Here is a 6352-nt window from a genome sequence, read left to right as displayed (position 1 = left end):
CTTCGTCCCGAAGTTAGAATGAAAAGATACAAGGAGTTTGAAAGCATAGAAAACCAAAGAGAGTTATAGCAGTAAAATTTGATAAGTCAGACAATGACATTACTTCCCATCAAGAGTCTTCAACTGATCTATATCCTCCTATCCATCCTGACCTACTTTTGTTCCCACCTTATCCGTCCTCTGCTGCTTTATCAGTGGAAACAGCCATACCAACCACTGATAAAACCGACATGGTGGAAGCATCGAATACATCGACCTAACTTCCCCAGCAGGCAACTGGCAATTGTCATCACACATCTAGGGGAGCGTGTCCACCACTGCCCTCCCACGATTCCAGGTTTCGGAGGATACACGGTGGGAAATGCCTCCACCCCTTCTTACAACTAGGGTCAACGCCCTAACACGGACTACACTACAGAGCTGGTTGGAATTGTCATCGAATAATCCAGTCAAGTCGTCTTTCCACCTATTGTTTGCATTTTACTCGTGTCATAAGAGTGCATATCAAGTAGATACCAAATGTAGTAGAATAATGTACATTATACCTTCCCCATGGGATGTCTCGACCTTCCCTCAATGGAAGAGTAGATCTCAGCTATCATATAGTTCTTCCCCCCCTGTGGGTTAGCTCTCATTCATGCATTTATATAACAACAAGACGTATAATCATCACATTATTAAGTCTAGTATCCACGTGTCAATTTTGTAGTTCATATTGGAAACAAATCATAATTTCATTACGATACTTATTAGATAAATCATATCCACTTAAGCCATACATGAAGCAACTATAGCTCTGATAAGTCATGCACTAGATAAATCATCACCAAGTACGTCATACATTAGGTCATACATCAAACATTTTCATCATCAAAATCAAACCTAAGTAGTTTCATGTGTCCAACCAAATGCATCAATATTACATAATGTTCATAAATAATAACATGGAATTGCAAAAGAGAGCCTTAGTATGGGTAGCTATCTATGTCAAAATGGGCATCATAGATGCTCATGTGACAACCTTGTGAAACCCATTGATAACAATTAGAGTTGAAACAGATTCAACTGTCCACCATGGAAAATAACATTTGAACCCGGATATGCTATAAGGTGGTACCAAAACCGAAATATTGGCAAGCAACGGATTAGTGCACTATCAATTCCACTAGAAGGCGCTAGTATAAGTTTCAAGCATATAATTTCTTTAATACCTCAGTGAATATAAAAGTCGCACTCTTCCAAGTTGCTAGTTTTTCATCTTCCAAACCAATTAGTTAACTTAAAAAACAAAAGACTCCAAACTTCAAAAACTGTTTCCAGCATGATTTTCATACTTATTGAGAGAAATGTCCTCTAAATGTCAAAGGTTCAAATTTATTATATATTTAATCATTGTTTACTAGTACTAAAACAATTTCATGATATATATATTGCAGCTCTCAATATGACCAAACAAATGAGAAATAAATAAACGAATGGAATAATTGCCTTTACCTTGCTGCTATTAGTATTTCCCTTCTAAATGACACCACATTTTTAAAGATGCCTACCCCTTTCACAAGTTTCTAGTGACCACAAAAGTTGCGAAGAAAGTTGAGGGTCCTTTTACCCAAAACTAGAGACACATTATTTTTCACGACATTTTTATTCAACACTATAATAAGGGTAAAAGTGTATTCTAATATTTTCATTAGTCTTTCATTGACTAAATAAGCTCCCATTCTAAAATCCCAATTTCTCTATGAATTGATCTTCTCATTTAATTTAATATCATTAAAACAATTATCACAATAAGCCTTACACATGTCCATGGTATTCAATCTATGTTTTCACTAGAAGATTCCACCACCCATAGAAAAATCATTAACGTGACATATAGGGTATTTCAACACATACCAATATGAATTCCCATGCTCCATAGTTGTTTACTTATTAAACTCAAGATTTGTTATTATGACTTCCTCTATGAAGAATGACAAATATACTATCTGAAAGATAATCCTACTATCTGAATGGAAAATCTAATTTATTTTTAATAAGAATAATGATAATCTACTATCGTCAGAATTAAAAGCCACCCTCGTATGTCAAATACAACTGACTACATTCTTTAGATTGGGACACATTTTTGGTATAAATTATTGGCTCAAAAACTGCAATTTTCAGTGAAACTATTGTTCACACCATCCATATATTTAATAGACCCTGAGGTTGGCATCAAAACAAAGACCTCATGTATAGATTAGTGGGAACAAAACTGAAATTTTCAATGTAAAATATAGTTCACCTCATTCTTTAATCAGAATTCTGAGACCATTACGGAGTTTGTTCAAAATTTTCAAGTGACACATCCTTCGGCCAAATTTAATAATTGTGATGTGGCAGACTTAACTATATAATTAATGAACTTGGGCTACATGTTCAAGTAACGGAAGATTGTTGATCTGATTACCACATTATAAAGATTGGATATTCATACGTTGTCATTTGTAATAGCATGGTTATTGTCTTATTCACTTGGATTGGCAAATGTTGGTCTCTCAACCTCTTCTTTGTACATCTTGAAGAGATCCGCATATTCATAAAAATGGGGAAGGTTATCTTGTTGGAAGTACTAGAGTATATAATGGCAGTGCCTTCCTTTACTTTGGATTAAGTAATTGAAGTTGTTTCTTTCATTTTCACCTTATTTGGGATCATTGAGACAACCCTACCAATCATGCATTTCAAAACAACACAATGTATTAGTATTGTTATTCAATGAAATAATTAAGAGGTTTTTATTGTTATTCATTGTGTGAGACATAGAATTCAAAGTTGTGTAACCCTATTGAACAAGAGGTGGAATTAAGTGGCCAAGAGCACATTAACAAAGGTGCCATAGTAGCTATTTATGTGTTATCCATTTGAAGGATACTCTTGAACAAATAAGACCTAAAAAGGTACAAATTCAAAAGCAAGCACAAGATTGGCCTAATTATCTCTAACTCTACCAATGTTGATGGCTTAATCAAAATGCCTAGAAACCTGAGATCAAAAGTACATGTCTTAAGACTATCAAAGTTCGAGGTTGAGTTCAAAATGCTTATAAATCAAGATGGAGGGGAAGTGCAATATTTATCCTTCAAATTGTATTTCTAAGAAGCTCCTTGTATTGGGGCTCAATAGGTTGCTCTTAAAAAATAAATAAATAAATAAATAAAAATAGAAAAAACTTGACTAATCTGGGAATAGATGATCCCTTATGAAAAACAAATGTGGCTTTAAAAACTTTGGAATGGTTCTAAATGTATAAATAGATAGATAGATAACACTTTTCACAAAAGTCTCCCTCCTTCCTAATGTGCAACTAAATTGTTTGTTTGAATTTGACCATTAGTTGAGCTGACAATGATTCCACAAAACCTTCAAAAATGAGAATATGATCAATGGCCTAAATCACATTGTCATCAATCCCCATTTTGGAAATTCGAAATCCAAATCTTGAAGCAACTTCAATGATAACATCAATTGCACCCACTCCTTTGAAGCTTTAGAAGATACCGTCATTTGGGAACATCCAACTAATTTTAAAAACCATACAAAATTCTCAAAGTAATAAAAAGAATGGCTTTGTTTTTTTTTATCCTTTTCAAATGGAGGAATCAAGGGATTGGCGCATATCAGAAGTTTTACAATAATAGTGAAAAAATATACTTTGAAAGGCCTTGATAGATTGCGACTTATTCAAACAAAAGGTGAGAGCACCTTAATGTGAGGATTTTAAGAGTTAAGAAATATTGAGGCTGCATGTCAAGTGTTTGACAAAATGTCTGAATGAAATGCTATTTCATGGAATGCCTTAATTGTCGGGTATGTGCAGCAGCAAGGGTATGAGGAAGAGGTACTAGAGATTTTTGTTCGAATGATGTCCATGGAGTGAGGCTGAATTCCTTCACATTTATCAGAGTTGCTAGGGCATGTTCTAGACTAGCAGATATTGAACTAGGGAAGCGGATTCATGCATTCATAATTGAATATGGTTTTGAATTGGATGTCTTTGTCGGTAGTGTGCTTGTGGACATGTATGCCAATTGCAAAAGCACTAGGAGTTCACGGAAAGTGTTTGATCGAATTCCTTATCGGGATATGGTATTGTGGAATACATCAATTGCAGGATATGTGAGGAATGGATGCGATGAGGAGGCTTGGAGAATTTTTTGCCAAATGCAAAGGGAGAGCACATGAATGAGTGAATTCACATTTGCCAGTGTTCTCCAGGCATGCGCTGGGCTTGTGGCATTGGAATAGGACAAGCAAGCTCATGCCCACATTATCAAAACTAGGTTTGAATTTAATATGCTTGTTGGCGGTGGACTTGTTGACATGTACAGCAAGTGCAGACACATCTAGAGTGCATGTAAACTGTTTGACAAAATTCCTAATGGAGTTGTTGTCTCGTGGACTACAACGATTTTGGGATATGCCTAGAATGACCATAGAGAAGAGGCTTTGGTTCTTCTTCGTGAATTGCAAAGGTTAGGTATGATTCCAAATTAGATCACATTTGCCAGTGTGCTTAGGACATGTGACCACTTAACAACTCTAGAACAAGGCAAGCAGGGTTTTGTTCATATCATCAAAATTGTGGTCAAGGCAGATTTATATGTAGGGAGTGCCCTGGTAGTCATGTATTCTAAATGTGGGTGCTTGGAGGATGCACGAAAAGTGTTTGATCAAGTTCTAGAGTGAAATACAGTCTCGTGGAACACAATGCTTTCAGGGTATGCTCAGCATGGACTTGGCAAGGAGGCTCTTACCCTTTTTGAACAAATGCAACAATCTGGAAATATGCCAAACGATGTCACTTTCATTGGTGTTCTTAGTGCATGTAGCCATGCAGGCCTAGTGGATGAAGGTCGTCATTACATCGATGTTATGTTTCAAGATCACGGTGTCATGCAAAAACAGAACCATTATACCTGCATTGTTGACATTCCTTATTGTGCTGGAAAACTTGAAGAAGTTGTAATATTCATCAACGAAATGCCATATGAACCTAATTCATTAGTGTGGAATATAGTGCTTGGTGCCAGCAGAGTTCATGCAAACGCAGATATAGGAAAATTGTCAGCAGACTATCTTCTTGAGTTGGAACCAGAAAATTCTTCAGCTTATGTAATCCTCTCAAACATTTATGCAGCTTCTTCAAAGTGGAATGATGTAGCACGTATGAGAAAATTGATGAAAGGAAAAAGCGTGATAAAGGATCCTGGGTACTAGTGAGCTCCAGTATTGTAGCAATAATGCTGCAACTCTTGGGGCTTCCTTCTTTACTTTTATCAACCCGGTAGTTCGTAAAAAACTTGGAAGCGACGGTTTTGTATGCACAAGTACTAGCTCTTATTGCAGGCTGTCACTTGATCAACTGACGCAAGTTCACTAGGAGCTTAAGCCAACTTCTATGAGTTCTCAAAAGAAGCTTTTACTGTGATGGAAGAAAGCTAACTCTACAGGGAATATTCTACTTGCAGAAAGAGAAAGAAAACTAGAATGAAACGCAAACCCTAGCAAACCCTAGTTTAACCACTAACCATATTTTTGCAGGAAAAGAGATGGAAACTAATGAAACGAGTGCAATTGACTATTAAAAAGGTAAATTGAATTTATTCAAACTACTTCTGAGGAGAAATGAGAAGAAAACATCGTGTTGTAATTTTTAGTATTTTTGTGTGGCATTATTATGCTTGTGATTTGACTGGTTGTGACTGTGCAGAGGTTTGGTGGCAAAGGAAGATGGAGTTGGCTTTTGAAAATGGTGAGGAAGGTGTGGAGAGGTCCTAAGAAGCCCCTAGTACCCTTTTGAGGACTTCCACTTCGATCAGACTTTGAAAAATCACTCACAGGAAATTCTATAGGAGGTTGCAGGGGATCTACAGGAGGTTCTACAGGAGGATCTACAGGAGGAGGCCGAAAGTGGTTTTTGGAGGTTTGAAGGTGGAAAAATGATGGGAAAAGGGAAATGAAGGCTGGATGAAGGTGTTGAGGGGTCTATAACTTGTCAAGGAAGATCAAGGACGAAGGAGATGGTTGGATTTGTTCAAATGGCAAGAAAACAACTTTATGGAAAAACAACGCAGAAATTAGGGCAGATTGGCGAAATGTGGTGAATGAGCTGGGGGATCTATGAGAAGTGAGTTGGTGCTGGCTGTTTTATGGAGGAATGATGAGTTGGAATGTCCTACAAGAGATTTGCACATTTACTTCTCAAAACTGACCAAAGCAAGAACCAAAAAACAGAGTTTTGTCTAGCTTAACCTAATTTCTGACCTAAAATCGGAAAATGTTGAACAATACCTTATGAACAGAAAAG

The 6352-nt window shown here is 36.6% G+C and overlaps 1 pseudogene; it reads left to right on the top strand.

The window, feature by feature from the left end:
• Positions 1-4752: 4752 nt before the first annotated feature.
• LOC149243113 (pentatricopeptide repeat-containing protein At2g13600 pseudogene) lies at positions 4753-5262 on the top strand (annotated as a pseudogene).
• The last annotated feature ends 1090 nt before the right edge of the window (positions 5263-6352 follow it).

This window comes from Pinus tabuliformis, chromosome 8 (genome assembly GCF_031772625.1).
Source record: "Pinus tabuliformis cultivar Carrire ecotype Pingquan chromosome 8, CPIR1, whole genome shotgun sequence".
NCBI classification, from domain to species: domain Eukaryota; kingdom Viridiplantae; phylum Streptophyta; class Pinopsida; order Pinales; family Pinaceae; genus Pinus; species Pinus tabuliformis.
Note: the sequence above shows the minus strand (reverse complement) of the source record. Positions and strands in the feature narration are given on the sequence as shown.